The sequence below is a fragment of the Macadamia integrifolia genome, chromosome 5 (genome assembly GCF_013358625.1).
Source record: "Macadamia integrifolia cultivar HAES 741 chromosome 5, SCU_Mint_v3, whole genome shotgun sequence".
In the NCBI taxonomy this organism is placed as follows: domain Eukaryota; kingdom Viridiplantae; phylum Streptophyta; class Magnoliopsida; order Proteales; family Proteaceae; genus Macadamia; species Macadamia integrifolia.
The window spans coordinates 29971094-29985629 of record NC_056561.1 but is presented as its reverse complement, the minus strand read 5'-3'; the positions used below and the strand labels follow the sequence as shown (position 1 = coordinate 29985629).

General features: G+C 40.5%; 1 protein-coding gene across 2 annotated transcripts in view; it reads left to right on the top strand.

The window, feature by feature from the left end:
* Positions 1–14536, top strand: part of LOC122079274 (histone deacetylase 5) — a 79739-nt gene that overhangs the window by 31768 nt on the left and 33435 nt on the right. The gene's annotated exons all lie outside the window — the stretch shown is intronic.

The following is a 14536-nucleotide window of genomic DNA, read 5'->3' as shown; positions in this document are numbered from 1 at the left end:
GTTGAAAGACTTATGGAATATTGTTTTCCCATCACAATATATCAGAAAATTGATGATGGACATCCTCGTCGGTCCACTCCACCCATCACACATGATGGTCACTCCATATTCAGGCCACTTGTATTTAAACTCTTCAATGTATTCATCCACCTCTTTCACAATAGCATCTAAGTATGGTCCTACAATTTCATAGGGTGTGGGTGGCTTCACATTTTTCCCACATGTCTGAATCTCCTTGACCATAGCCTTGAAGTACGGATCTTTAGCTTTGTGAGGTGGAATCATAGAACTGTGGAACCACCTAGAGATTGCTTTCCCAATTTTCTTACTCAATGTTTTTGGTTGGAAAGCCTCTTCAATCCTTTGTTGCCCTTCATCATGATGTTTATATAGTGCATCTCTCATATCTCTAATTTCTGGGCTCCTTTTCCCCTTACCTTTACCACTGGAGGCAAATTTGTCAAACATGCCCTTTATAGTGCTTCCAATATCTACACTTGGACAACTTCTAGAGCTAGAACCTTGTTCATAAATCATCGGGCCACCATGCCTACGTCCTACAGATTGACTTCTTCTCAGCTGTTCTGTTATCCGTTGTTTTTCTTTTACTTCCTCCCTTGAAATATGCATCGCTTGTGTAAGCTATTGATCTTCATCCTCTGCCTTCATATAAGATCCTTCGTAATCCTCATGATCCCTTAGATTCTCAACCAATCTATCATCTTCTTCAACAACTTTTTTTGTTTTATCTTTACTTCCCCTTAAGTGCTTCCTCATTGCTTTGCTTATTTCATCTGGGCACTTGGTACATTTGGCAACATTAGAAAATCCTTCAACCAAATGTTGTTTATGTTTGGTAATTCCACCTCCTAGGTGGATAGTATCACAGTAATTGCATTTTATACACAACCTATTGCCTTGTACTTTCTCGGCTGTAGTCCATCCAATATCCCTAGTCCATTCTTTAGGCGCCATCTTCCTACAAAGATACATAATGAATCTTAATATGCATATTTATTGATTTAGTATTTAGTACATAATAGCATTTTTTTAGAAACTAAAATGAGATGCATCCAAAGAAAAAAAAAAAAAGATTTTTTTGTATTTTTCCAAATTTACATAAACTTGAAATGTACACTTTTTTTGGAAAAAATTGTGCATCTAATTTCACATCATGGTCATTGGCCAAGTAAATTATATATATTTTTTTAAAACTAAAATGAACTGTATTTTCTAAAAAAATGTATTTTTTTAGTATTTTTCTTATTTTTTAATTAATTTTCGAAATAAAAAAATAAAAAATACAAACTATTTAGAAAAATTAAATTTTTTTATAGAAGTTGTAGATTAATTGTTTTTAAAGAACATATAAAAAATCAACAAAGTGTGGATCAATATATTTGAGTAGATCTAAGAAATAAAAAAAATTTGAAACCCTCACTCTTTTGGGGAAAAAATGTGGGTTTCATTTGAAATCATGTATTTAGTAATTATAAGTTATGACATTATTTTTAAGAGTTGAATGAACTAAATTTTCTAAATTTTTTTTTTTTAAATTTCGGAATAAAAAAAATTACGAAAATATATTTTTTTGAGAAAAACCAAAATTTTCCGTGGAAGTTGTAGAACATTTGTTTTTGCATAACATATAAAAAATCTAAACATTTTTAACCATTGAGCATGAGTAGATGTAAGAAATTTGAAAAAAAATTGAAACCCTCATTTTCTTTTGAAAAAGTGTGTGAATCCTTATAAATCCAATGATTTCATGTAATAATAATGCACAAAATGTGATTCTAAGTTTGATGAACCTTAGATTTGTAAAAAAACTTGAAAATCTAAGGTTAAAGTTGAAAAAAGTGAGTAAAGATTCAAAAACTTACTATTCAAGACTTTCAACTTTCAAGTTCAAGGTTCTTCTTGGACTATGCTTTTCTCCTTGTTTCAATCATTTATATCCACAATGTTTCTTTCAATCTACCATTTGAGTCTCCAAATAGGTGTGTGAATCAAAGGGGAAGAATGAAGAGAAATATAGAAAACTCTTGGTGAGAGTTTGAAGTGTTTGTTCCAGACATCAAAAGGCACATTCACACTTAAGTAGCCGTATCGTATCGTTTTGGTACGTATCAGTTCGATACAGTACGATACGTATCGATACTCACAGGAATTTCTATGTTTTCAAAAGTTCGTATCGTGGAGTATCGTACGTATCGGAACAGCATGATACACCGATACACAGAAGGGCCCGAAATTCCCTGTAGCGTATCGGTATGTATCGTGTCGATGCCTACCGATACCGATACCGATACCGATACGGCACGATACACACCGATACTTAAAACCATGCCTAGCCCTGGGTATGGGCACAAGTTAATCTATTTGAGATCTAATGCTTCTAGATTTATTTCCACCCATATCAGGGATGGCACCTCCACCTATCTTTGGCTAGACCCTTGGCAAAAGGGCTCGTCTCTCAGATTATCAGTGCTAGAAATATCTACAATTCTGGGCTCCCAAGACATGCTATGGTTCTGATATAATCTGCGCTGGTTCATGGCTCCCCCCTCACCTTGTCTCCACCTATTTAGCTGCAATTTGGTCCTCTCTTCCAAGCATCCCTCATCTGGGTCTCAAGAGAATAGGTCGGGGCATGCTTACTAACATATACAAATTGAAAGCTTAATACTATGTATACAGCTAAATTGTAGAAAAAAACGAATTTTGGGGAAAATGAAGTTGTTAGAGATATTAGTTATGTTTCACTAAGGGTAGTTTAGTAATTTGTTATGTTATGTTTTATTTTCCTTTTCCTCCTGAGGGAGGTATGTGTAATTTCCCTCCTTAGGGAGGTATGTATAATATCTTGTAAATATGTTAGTGAAGCAATATATTGGTGTTAATGAGATTTTACTCACAGCACATCATTCCACCATACCATCAATTCTCTTCTTCTCCCTCTTCTACTTCATCTTCTTCCTCTTCCTTCATCCTCACATTCTAACTTGGTATCAGAGCACAAGATCTTGGTTTGAGAGTCGGATTACAAGTTTTTTTTTTTTCTTTTTCTCTCTTTGGAACCCTAGGTTACAAAAGGTTCCAAGGAAGAGATCATTATGTGAAAAGACTTGAAGAATCTATGGGTTGAGCTTGAAGGAAGGTCAAAGTTAACCCAAGAGGAGGTTTTATGTGAAGAACTAGGCGGTTGAAGCTGTTTGGAGCTCACAGCCACCAAAAATAAGCTGTTTATGACTACCGCCAGCCCTCCTTTGGGAGTCCTTCTCTCTCATCCGGCAGCCTTTGGAGGTGAGGTATACACCCTTTGGGTCACCCAACGCATCCCTACAAGCTCTCTAAGGACTCAGTTCTAGGGGGATTGACTTGTGAGCTCATAGCTATTTTTTGTGCAGCTGGGCAGGTATTGCCTCCCTGTTTTTACTTCTTGTTTGCTCTTTTTGTGATGGATTCTGGCCACACTGTTTTTTGAGATATATTGGTTCTAACCCTTGAAGTATTATGTCCTAATTTGTTTGCACTAAAGTGTGCCTTGATCTGGTTTACTTTGGCATTGTGTGCTTGCCTCTTGTTGGGTTTATCTTTGAGTACCTGTAACTTACTCCGTAAGGAAAGCTTCACGAATAAGCCCAATCCAAATAGTTGGTGTTGTCCAACTTCACAATAGAGATCTGGGTACATGGGTTATCAAAAACCATTGGAGGAGGAGCACAGAAAAGCTAGGGAATGTTACAGGTGCCATTAAGGCTCCTAACCCAAAGGACCCGACATATCTAAAGTGGGAGACTGAAAACTCTGCTGTTATGACATGGCTGATTTTTTTCCATGAAACTTGAGATTGGAAGAAGGTTTATGAGGAAAGAAACTGCTAAGGATATTTGGGACAATGTTACTAAAACTTTTGATCGTGTGGGTGACTCGGCCAAAGTTTATCAACTACTTCAGAAGGTCATTGGCATGAAGCAAAGGAATAAGACCATTTCTAAGTGTTACAACACTGTCATTGGTCTCTCGGAGGCATATGATCACTATAGGGACCTCCAAATGTCCAATCATGAGGATGAAGCTAAGGTTTATTGGACACTTGAAAAGTAATGGGTTCTTATTTTGCTTGGTGGGTTGAATCCCGAGTATGAGCCTATCCGGATACAAATATTGGGCCGGTGTCCTCTTCCATCCCTTGATGAAGTGTGTAGCTATTTGCAAAGTGAGGAGACCAGGCGGGTGGCCATAGAACATGCACCTCCTCTTGAGCGGTCAGCTCTTACTACTAGCTCTCAGAAGGATTGGCATGGTGGTGGTCGAGGCCAAGGCCCACCTCGTGGAGATAGACGATGTGATCACTGTGGGAAGTCTGGGCACACCAAAGAGAGATGCTGGGTTCTTTATGGTCGACCTCTTGGCATGCGTGGTGGTTCTAGTGGTGCTCGTGGTAGATGTAATGGGGAAAGCTAGAGCCCACAGTGTTGAGGCCGAGCATGCTACTACAGGGTCTGCTTCTAGTTCACAGGCAGAGCATAGTTCCCTTACTAGGGAGGATATTGTAGCATTCCGCAGGGTCATGTCTCAACTGGGAGGCTCATCATCTTCTTCTCTTATAGTGCTAGATTCCTTAGCTTCCGCCTTGCAGGTTTCCTCATTTACTCTTTCCACAGCTCCATATTGGGTTATTGATTCTGGTGCTACGAATCATATGATTGGTATGTCCCATAATTATGATACGTGCTCTATTTGTTCCGATAGAGATAAGGTCAGGGTTGCCGATGGTTCCCTTTCCTCCATTTATGGCAAAGGTAGTATTCTTATTACTTATTCCATTTCACTTGATTTTGTTCTTCGCATTCCTGATCTTTCCCGTAATTTCTTATCTGTGAGTCATCTGACAAAATCCTTAAATTGTTGTGTCACATTTTTTCCTTCTCATTTTCTCTTTCAGGATTTGGTGACGAAGAGGATTATTGGCAGTGGCCGTGAGGAGAAAGGACTCTACCTACTTGAACCTCTATCACCTTTTTTGGCTACAACTTAGTCTTATGTGTGTGGACGTACTGATAACAGTTGTGTGAGTTCTGTGATGTTGTGGCACCAACGTTTGGGACATCCATCTTTTGTTGTTATGAGGAAACAATTACCTCATTTATTTACTTCTTTTTCTAGTTCCCATGCCTTTCATTGTGAACCATGTATTTTTGCTAAACATTATCATTCTTCTTATCCTTATCATGGTAATAGATCTACTGTTCCTTTTCACATTGTGCATTTTGATGTTTGGGGGCCTTCTACTACTGCTTTTTTACTTGGTTTTCGTTACTTTGTTTCTTTTGTTGATTTTTCCCGTGCTACTTTGACTTTCTGATAAAGCACAAGAGTGATGTGTATGATACCTTTAAAATTTTTTATCACATGGTCTGTACACAATTTGACACCAAAATTAAAATTATTCGTTCTGACAAAGGGGGGGGGGGAGTATATGTATGGTGGTCTTCAAGACTTTTTTATTGACCGTGGCATTATCCATCAGCTAGCTTGTGTTGACACACCCTAACAAAATGGGATAGCGGAGAGGAAAAATTGCCATTTGTTGGAGGGTAGTGGGAGTCTTCTCTTTGGAATGAATGTTCCTAAAACTTTTTGGTCTGATGCTCTCCTTACTGTTGCTTATTTGATCAAACCTATGCCAACACAACTCCTTGGCTCCAAAACTCTCTTGGACATCTCCTCAGTCTTCTTCTTTCTCTCTCCCCCCCCAAAGTGTTTTGGTGTATTTGTTATGTCTATGTTAATAAGTCCTCTCAGACTGAACTAGACCCCAAGGCACTTAAATGTATCTTTCTTGGCTATTCCTCCACTACTAAGGGTTACAAGTGCTATCATCCTTCTTCCAGACGAAGGCTTCTCTCTAAAGATGTCACATTTTTGGAGTTTGCCCCTTTTTTTGCCTCTCCTCAGCATCCTTTTCAGGGGGGAGCATAATGGAGGTGAAAAGGCTATTGATGAGATTCCTTTTCTTTCTCCATTGCCAATCTCTCCAATTATGCTTGGCATTGGGAAACACAAAGAGGTGGATACTACTGATGTTGGTGATCATTCAAAGGGTGGTTCAAGCTCAGGTAATGAAAAGATGACCATTGTGTAATGTGTATACAAGGAGGAACAAGAAGACCCTACTAAGAGTCCTCTTTGAATCCAACTCTGGAGATCCACCCTTCTCAGTCAGGTAATTTCCTTCCTCATCAGAGTTAGATATTCCTATTGCTATTAGGAAGGGAAAGAGAGTTTGTACTAATCCTATAACCCAGTTTATTTCCTATAACTCTCTCTCCCCTACAGGTGTTGCTTTTACTATTGCTCTCTCATATGCTTCTATTCCCAAGAATGTTTTTGAAGCTATGTCTGACCCTAAGTGGAAGCAAGCCATGACTGAGTAAATGATGGCCCTTGAAAAAAATTGTACCTGAAAATTTGTTGACCTTCCAAGGGGGAGAACTCCAGTTGCATGCAGGTGGGTCTACACAATCAAGTACCGGTCTGATGATACTATTGAGAGGTACAAAGCAAGGCTGGTGGCAAAATGATACAATAAAGTGTATGGGAATTACTATTAGGAGACATTTGCTCCTGTAGCTAAGCATAACACCATAAGGGTCATTTTATCTCTGGCAGCGAATAAGGATTGGCCATTGTATCAATTAGATGTGAAGAATGCCTTTCTACATGGAGACTTAGAAGAGGTGTATATGCAACCTCCTCCTGGCTTCAAGTTCCCTTCAGCTGCAGGAAAGGTGTGCCTTCTCAAGAAGGATTTGTATGGCCTTAAACAATCTCTAAAGGCTTTGTTTGAAAGATTTCGAGAGGCCATTCTGAAGAATGGTTATTCCTAGAGTCAGGCTGATCACACTCTATTCACTAAGCATGGTAATGGCACCATTACAACTCTGATTGTCTATGTTGATGACATTGTGGTAATTGGAGATGATAGAGCTGAGATAGCCAATTTGAAGAACCACTTAGCCCACCAGTTTGAGATTAAGGATCTAAGACCCTTAAAATATTTCCTGGGGATTGAAGTGTCTAGATCCAAGAAGTGCATAAATATATGCTAAAAGAAGTTTATTTTAGACCTATTGAAAGAAACAGGAATGTTGGGCTACAAACCTGCAAGTTCTCCTATTGAGCAGAATCATAAGCTGGGGGAAGATGCTGACCCTTCTCTTGTTGATGCAGGGAAATATCAAAGGTTGGTTGGGAAGCTTATCTATTCGTCCTTGACTTTCTGAGACATTACTTATGCAGTGGGGGTGGTGAGTCAGTTTATACATGCTCCTAAGAGTTGGCACTTGGATGCGGTTTACTGCATTCTCCAGTACTTGAAGTCCTCTCTAGGAAAATGACTACTTTTTGCCAAGCATAACCACATGAGGATAGAAGGATTCACTGATGCAGATTGGGCTGACTTAGTCTCTGATAGGAGATCTACATCACGCTATTGCACATTTGTAGGTGGCAACCTAGTTACATGGCAGAGCAAGAAACAGCCTGTGGTGGTTCGGTTTAGTGCAGAGGTAGCATTTAGAGCTATGGCTCATGGAGTGTGTGAGCTCCTCTGGTTGAGAAGGCTGATCCAAGAGTTGGGATTTGATATTGAGGCACCTATGAGGCTTTATTGTGACAACAAGACTGCCATAAGTATAGCCCACAACCCTATGCAACATGACAGGACAAAGGACATAGAGGTGGACAGACACTTCATTAAAGAGAAGATGGACACTGGTTACATATACACGCCTTTTGTGAGGACTGGAGATCAGCTGGCTGATATCTTCACAAAGGGTTTTCTTCATCATCAGTTCAGTTCTCTACTATTCAAGCTGGGAATGCATGATATTTATTCTCCAACTTGAGGGGGAGTGTTAGAGATATTAGTTATGTTTCACTAAGGGTAGTTTAGTAATTTGCTTTGTTATGTTTTATTTTCCTTTTCCTCCTTAGGGAGGTATAATTTCCCTCCTTGGGGAGGTATGTGTAATATCTTGTAAATATGTTAGTGAATCAATATATTGGTGTTAGTGAGATTTTACTCACAACACATCATTCCACCATACCATCGATTTTTTTCTTCTCCCTCTTCTACTTCTCCATCTTCTTCCTCTTCCCTCATCTCATTGTTCTTCCCTCATCCTCACATTCTAACTGAAGTTTACCCCTTTTCTCTAAGTACTCTTCTTTATGTAGATCTCCTTAAGTTGTGCAAAGTATGTGAGTAGAATCAATGATTTAGAGAGAAATTTGACTTTTTTTGCTTCAATCCACTATTTCCCAAAAGAAATAGTCGAAATATGGGAGATGCAAGTCGAAAGAGTGCAAAAATGAGCTTGTTTCCCATGAAACAAGTAATTTTGGTTTGGTTGAATTAGTCGATTTCTAGGAAATATCGGTCGAAATGGGTCGATACCACTTGAAAGCAGTCGAAACCTTGGACTTTTATAACGTACCATGTAATTTCATCTCGGATTGGCTCGATATGGTCAAAATTTCGAATCAGGCACCATACTCCAAAATCTATATATCTGGGGATCAATGGATAATATTTAAATGGGTATTGTTACAATCCCAGATTCCTATAACCAAACTAGTAAAACCAGAAAAAGGGAGAAAGAAAAGAGAAAAAGGAAGGGAAGAGAGATAGGAGAAACTGCAAAGAGCCTCAATGAGAGAGCAGCTTGCGATCAGTCCATAATGAGGCTGATCACAGGAATCCTTAGCTTATAAAAGAATAATAATAAAATGTACAAGGACTAGAATGCCCCTATTACAAGAGAACAAACCCTAAAGCACATATAGGGACCCACTAGGACAGAATTGCCCCTATCGGGTCCAGCAGCTGACATATCGGGATTAGCTCTCTCAACACTCCCCCTCAGGCTGGAGCATACACATCACCCATGCTCAGCTTGGTACAACCACTTCGAAAGCTAAGAGTAAACAAAGACTTAGTAAACATGTCAGCTAATTGATCCATTGAAGGAACAAATGGAGTCTCAATTAGCTTCTTCAGAACAGCATCAAGAACAAAATGATAGACCTCTATGTGTTTGGTCCTCTCATGGAAGACCGGGTTACTAGCAATGTAAATTGCAGCTTGGTTGTCACAATACATCTTCATTGGCTTGGTCATTGGAAATCCCAACTCCAAGAGTAACGATCACAGCCACATCAACTCAGCCGTGGTATGAGCCATAGCTCTGTACTCTGTCTCTACACTGGACCGGTCAATGGTAGTCTGCTTCTTGCTACGCCACGTAATAAGATTCCCTCCAACAAAGGTATAGTACCCAGTGATAGATCTCCGATCACTAACAGAGCCAGTCCAATCAGCATCAAAGTAGCCAACTAGATCCATATGCCGATTAGGACAGTAAATCAACCCTTTTTCAGGAGCACCTTTCAGATAACGAAGAACACGGACAACAACATCCCAATGTGCTTTCTGAGAAGATTGCATGAGCTGACTAAGAACTCCAATAGCATAAGAAGTGTCAGGGCGAGTCACAGTCAGGTAAATCAGCTTGCCAATCAAACTCCTATACTGATGCACATCCTAAACCGGTTCACCATCATCAACACCGAACTTTTGGTGAGGATCCATAGGAATATCAACAGGTCTGGATGCAAGCATCCCAGTATCAGATAGAAGATCCCCAACATACTTCCTTTGAGATAGATTGATCCCTTTCTTGTAGCGGATCACCTCAATCCCGAGAAAATAATGGAGATGACCAAGATCCTTGGTCTAAAAATGGTGCTAGAGATGAGCCTTTACTTCAGAAATACCTGCTTTATCATTGCCAGTAAGAATAATGTCATCAACATATACCACCAAGACCACCAGCTTGTCACCTCTGCGACGAACAAATACTGAATGATCAAAATAGCATTGAGAAAAACCACAAGTGACAATGGTGGAACTGAACATGTCAAACCATGCTCGAGGGGACTGTTTAAGCCCATAAATAGCCTTGTGCAAGCGACACACAAGACCTGTATTCTTCCCCTTAGCAACATAACCAGGAGGTTGCTCCATATACACCTCCTGTAGATCACCATATAGAAAAACATTCTTGATGTCCAATTGAAATAGCAGCCAATTAAAGTTGATAGCAAGAGAAATAAGAAGGCGAACAGAGTTCAGTCTGGCAGCCGGAGAGAATGTCTCAAAGTAATCCGCACCATAAGTTTAAGTATATCCTTTAGCAACCAGATGGGCCTTTAAGTGCTCAATAGGGCCATCAGAATGATATTAATAGTGTACACCCAGTGACACTTAACCAGATCCTTACCAGGAGGTTAATCTACTAGGCTCCAGGTATCACGACTCACGAGAGCATCTATTTTTACATCCATGGCAGCCTTCCATCCAGGGATACAGAGGGCATCATTATGGGAACGGGGAACGGGGTTAGTGGAAAGGGATAGTGCAAGGCCATGGATGGGAGAAGGAAGATGAGATAATGACATAAAGTTATCAATAGGGTACACAACCATGGATTTCTGAGTGCAGGAACGTGTACCTTTACGATGTGCAATCGGTAACTCATCAGGCGGGGGAGGAAGTGGAACTTCACCAGTGGAAGACGATAGTGGAAGGAGTGAATCGTCAGGAGTAATGATCTCGTAACTGGGCTGGCCAGTCTTCTGCCTGCGTTGATAAACCTGTAGGGGAGGTGAGGCATTGGTACTAGGAGCATCAGGGAGGGGGATAAGGGAGGGTATGGATGAAGGAGAGGGGGAAGACCACTCCGGATTAGAATGGGACACCTGAGGAGAGTAAAATGATGTACCTTCAAAAAAGGTCACGTCAACACTGACAAAATTACGATGAGTAATGGGGTCATAACACTTATATCCTTTCTGGGTACGAGAGTTACCCATAAAGATGCACTTAGTAGACCTCGGGGATAACTTGTCAACCTGCATATTTAGATTATGGACGAAACATACACACCCAAAGACACGGGGTGGAACTGTAAAACTTGGTAAATTAGGGAACATGGCGGAAAATGGAGACTTATCCGACAGAACAGAGGATGGCATGCGATTAATCAAATAACAAGCGGTTAAAACACCATCACACCAAAAATGTTTGGGAACGTGCATGTGAAGCATGATAGCATGGGCAACCTCAAGGAGATGCCGGTTCTTGCGCTTTGCTACCCTATTTTGCTGTGGGGTATAGGCACAGCTAGTTTGGTGTATCATTCCATGGGTATCACAAAAGTCAGATATATTAGTTTGAGCATATTCTAAAGCATTATTAGAACAAAATTTTTTAATAGGAATGCCAAACTGAGTTTTTATTTCATTATAAAATTTGTGAAACACATGTAAAATTTCAGATCTTTCCTTTAACATGTACAACCATGTAAGGCTAGAATGATCATCCACAAATGTCACAAAATAGCGGAAACCAAATCTGTTACTGACTCTACAAGGACCCCATACATCAGAATGGACTAAAGAAAATAAAGGCGAACTATGAGACACAGAGCGACATGGGAAAGGCACACGATGATGTTTACCCAACTCACATGCCTCACACTCTAACCTAGGGATAGCCTTAAAACTAGGAAATAAAAGCTGTAACCTAGAAAGCGACAAATGACCTAAATGACAGTGCCATTGGAAAGGAGTCACATCCCCAACAGCCATAGCAGCAACAGTAGAAGGAGGACAGCCGCTATTGAGGTAGTATAACCCATCCTTTTCACGCCCTCCACTAATCTCTTCCTCGTGTGAAGATCCTGAACTACACAGTAGGAAGGAAGGAATGGTTATTAAGCAATTTAAAGAACGGGTTAATTGACTTACAGAGAGAAGACTTAGTGGAAATTGAGGGACATATAAGGCGGAAGATAAATTAATGGATGGGGTCGGTGAAATAGAACCATGTCCAAGGACTGGTGTGGAAGTGCCATTAGCAAGGATAACAGAATTGGAACTGGCATTAGTAGAAAAAATCTTAAAAAGTGATGACTTACCGGTCATATGGGCAGAGGCACCTGAATCAATGATCCAAGGAGTAGATGTAGTAGTAAGAAGGGTTGAAGTACCTGTGTGAGCTAGAGTAGCAGCGGATGTAGACGCACCATTAGATTTATTAGAGGATGCCTCAAGAGTGTGTAAGCGCCGGAGCAACTGATTGATGTCATCGCGCAGACCGGTAGCTGAATCTCCTGAAGAAGGTGTTGGTTTAAGTTCAATTGGAGCCATTGTGTCAGTACCATCGTCTGACACTGCATGATTAGCTAATTGTGTTGCCCACTTTGGTTTGCCATGCTTTGCTCAACAAGTCTCAACAGCATAGTTGGGCTTTCCACAAAAAGTGCACTGACGAGCTGTACGATTAGAGGGCTGTCACCAGATCCTCGACCAGTCGACCCACGACTTCCCCCACGACCGCGACCGCGACTGCGACTGCGACCGCGACCGCGACCGCGACCACGTCCACGGTTGGCATGGAAGGCAGAACTGTCTTTGGTAGACTGATTAGGTTTAGTAGAAGAAGTAATTCACTGCAGTCGTGAGTAAGTATCATTCAGAGTAGACACAGTATCCCCTGCAGGTAAGTGACCCTTCACTACCTTCAAGTCATTGTTCAAACCAGCCAAGAATTTAGAGACAAAGAACTCATTACGTTGAGCCTTCAATTTGTCAATGTCAGTGGTCAAGGGTTGGAAGACATTGAGTTCTTCAACCATACCTTTGAAAGTATTGTAATATTTGAAAAGTAGCTTGTCCGACTGGCGAAACTGAAACAGTTTTTCATAGATATCATAGATACGGGTCATGTTCTTCTCCTGAGAGTAGGTCTCCTTCAAGTCATTCCATGCTCCCTTGGAAGTAGAGTGAAACATGACATTGGCAGTGACATCTGGTTCCATACTGTTCCATAACCAAATTAAAATTAAAGCATTCTCTTTCTGCCATATAGCGTAACCAGTGTCAGATTCTTTGGGAGGATCAGAGGTGGTGTAATCAAGCTTATCCTTCGCCATCAGATAAACTTTGACTGACTGAGCCCAAAGAAGGTAATTCGAGCTTCCCTTAAGCTTGATAGAAGTAATCTGGACATTTACATTGTCTGATGCAGAGGAGGTACTGGTAGGGGTAGCAGTAGTCTTGGTCTCAGCGATGAGAGCAAGAATTATTGACAAGTATGTATTGCAGAGACAACCAAATAAAGAGAACTCACCAACCAGACCTGATAAACAGCAGCCAAAGAACAATCGGACCCCAAGAATCCGAAAAAATATCCAACCGATAGAGGCTGCTGGTAGGGAATGTCGACATTGATGGGAGCAGCAAAGGAGGCTTCAAAAGCCTAGTAGAGTATGTAGAGAAGTAGTAAAACAGCAGCACATTAAACCGTGAAGTAGTAGATTCACACATAGGGCAGCAGCTAAAAACACATCACACATAGGGGGCGATAGCCATTAAAGACCTGCAGAATTATGTATCGGCTTCAGTGATTCCAGAAAACAAGGGCTGAATCCATGTAGTAGTGGTAGGAAGGCCATATTGTGTTTATATCATTATAATCAGGTCAAAGAATTAAAGTAGGAGCAGCAATAGGTGGCTGCGCACTAAGGAGGAGTAGCGCAGGGATGAGATCAGCAGAGAATGATGATGTAAATCTTTGATTTGATTACAGATGCTCTGATACCATGTTACAATCCCAGATTCCTATAACCAAACCAGTAAAACCAGAAAAAGGGAGAAAGAAAAGAGAGAAAGGAAGGGAAGAGAGACAGGAGAAACCGCAGAGAGCCTCAATGAGAGAGCAGCCTGCGATCAGTCCATAATGAGGCTGATCGCAGGAATCCTTAGCTTATAAAAGAATAATAATAAAGTGTACAATGACTAGAATGCCCCCATTACAAGAGAACAAACCCTAAAGCACATATAGGGACCCGATAGGACAGAATTGCCCCTATTGGGTCCAGCAGCTGACGCTAATCCTGATATCGGGATTAGCTCTCTCAACAGGTATAAATTCTAAACTATTGAACAAATTCATTCTGTAAAAACCCATTAGACCTGAAAGTTCAGACACCACAACCACCTTAACTCTTAACTAATGATTGAGGAAGGAAGAGAAGGAAGAGTGGGATAGGGTCACTCTCAAGGTTGAAGTGTTTTTACTATTTCCTGGTGTAATAGTTTTTGGATTGGTCCAACTAAGGTTTGGTTCGGTTTCTATTCAGTTTTATCAGTTTAAGGTTTATTTGGTTTTCTATTTGGTTTACGGTTTTATCCACTTTATCAGAAGTATGAATTTTGAGAGAACTTGGGAGTAGATCCTATAAGTGACAAGAGGAGGGGAAGATGATATAAACTGTCAAATAATGTGCAAGAAGGATTAAGTAATGCACCGATGAGGGTTGAAGTGGTGCAAATTAAAGATGCAAAAGTATCATAAGGGGAAAAGTTACGACTGCTTATGAGGATTATAAATGTTTTGGGT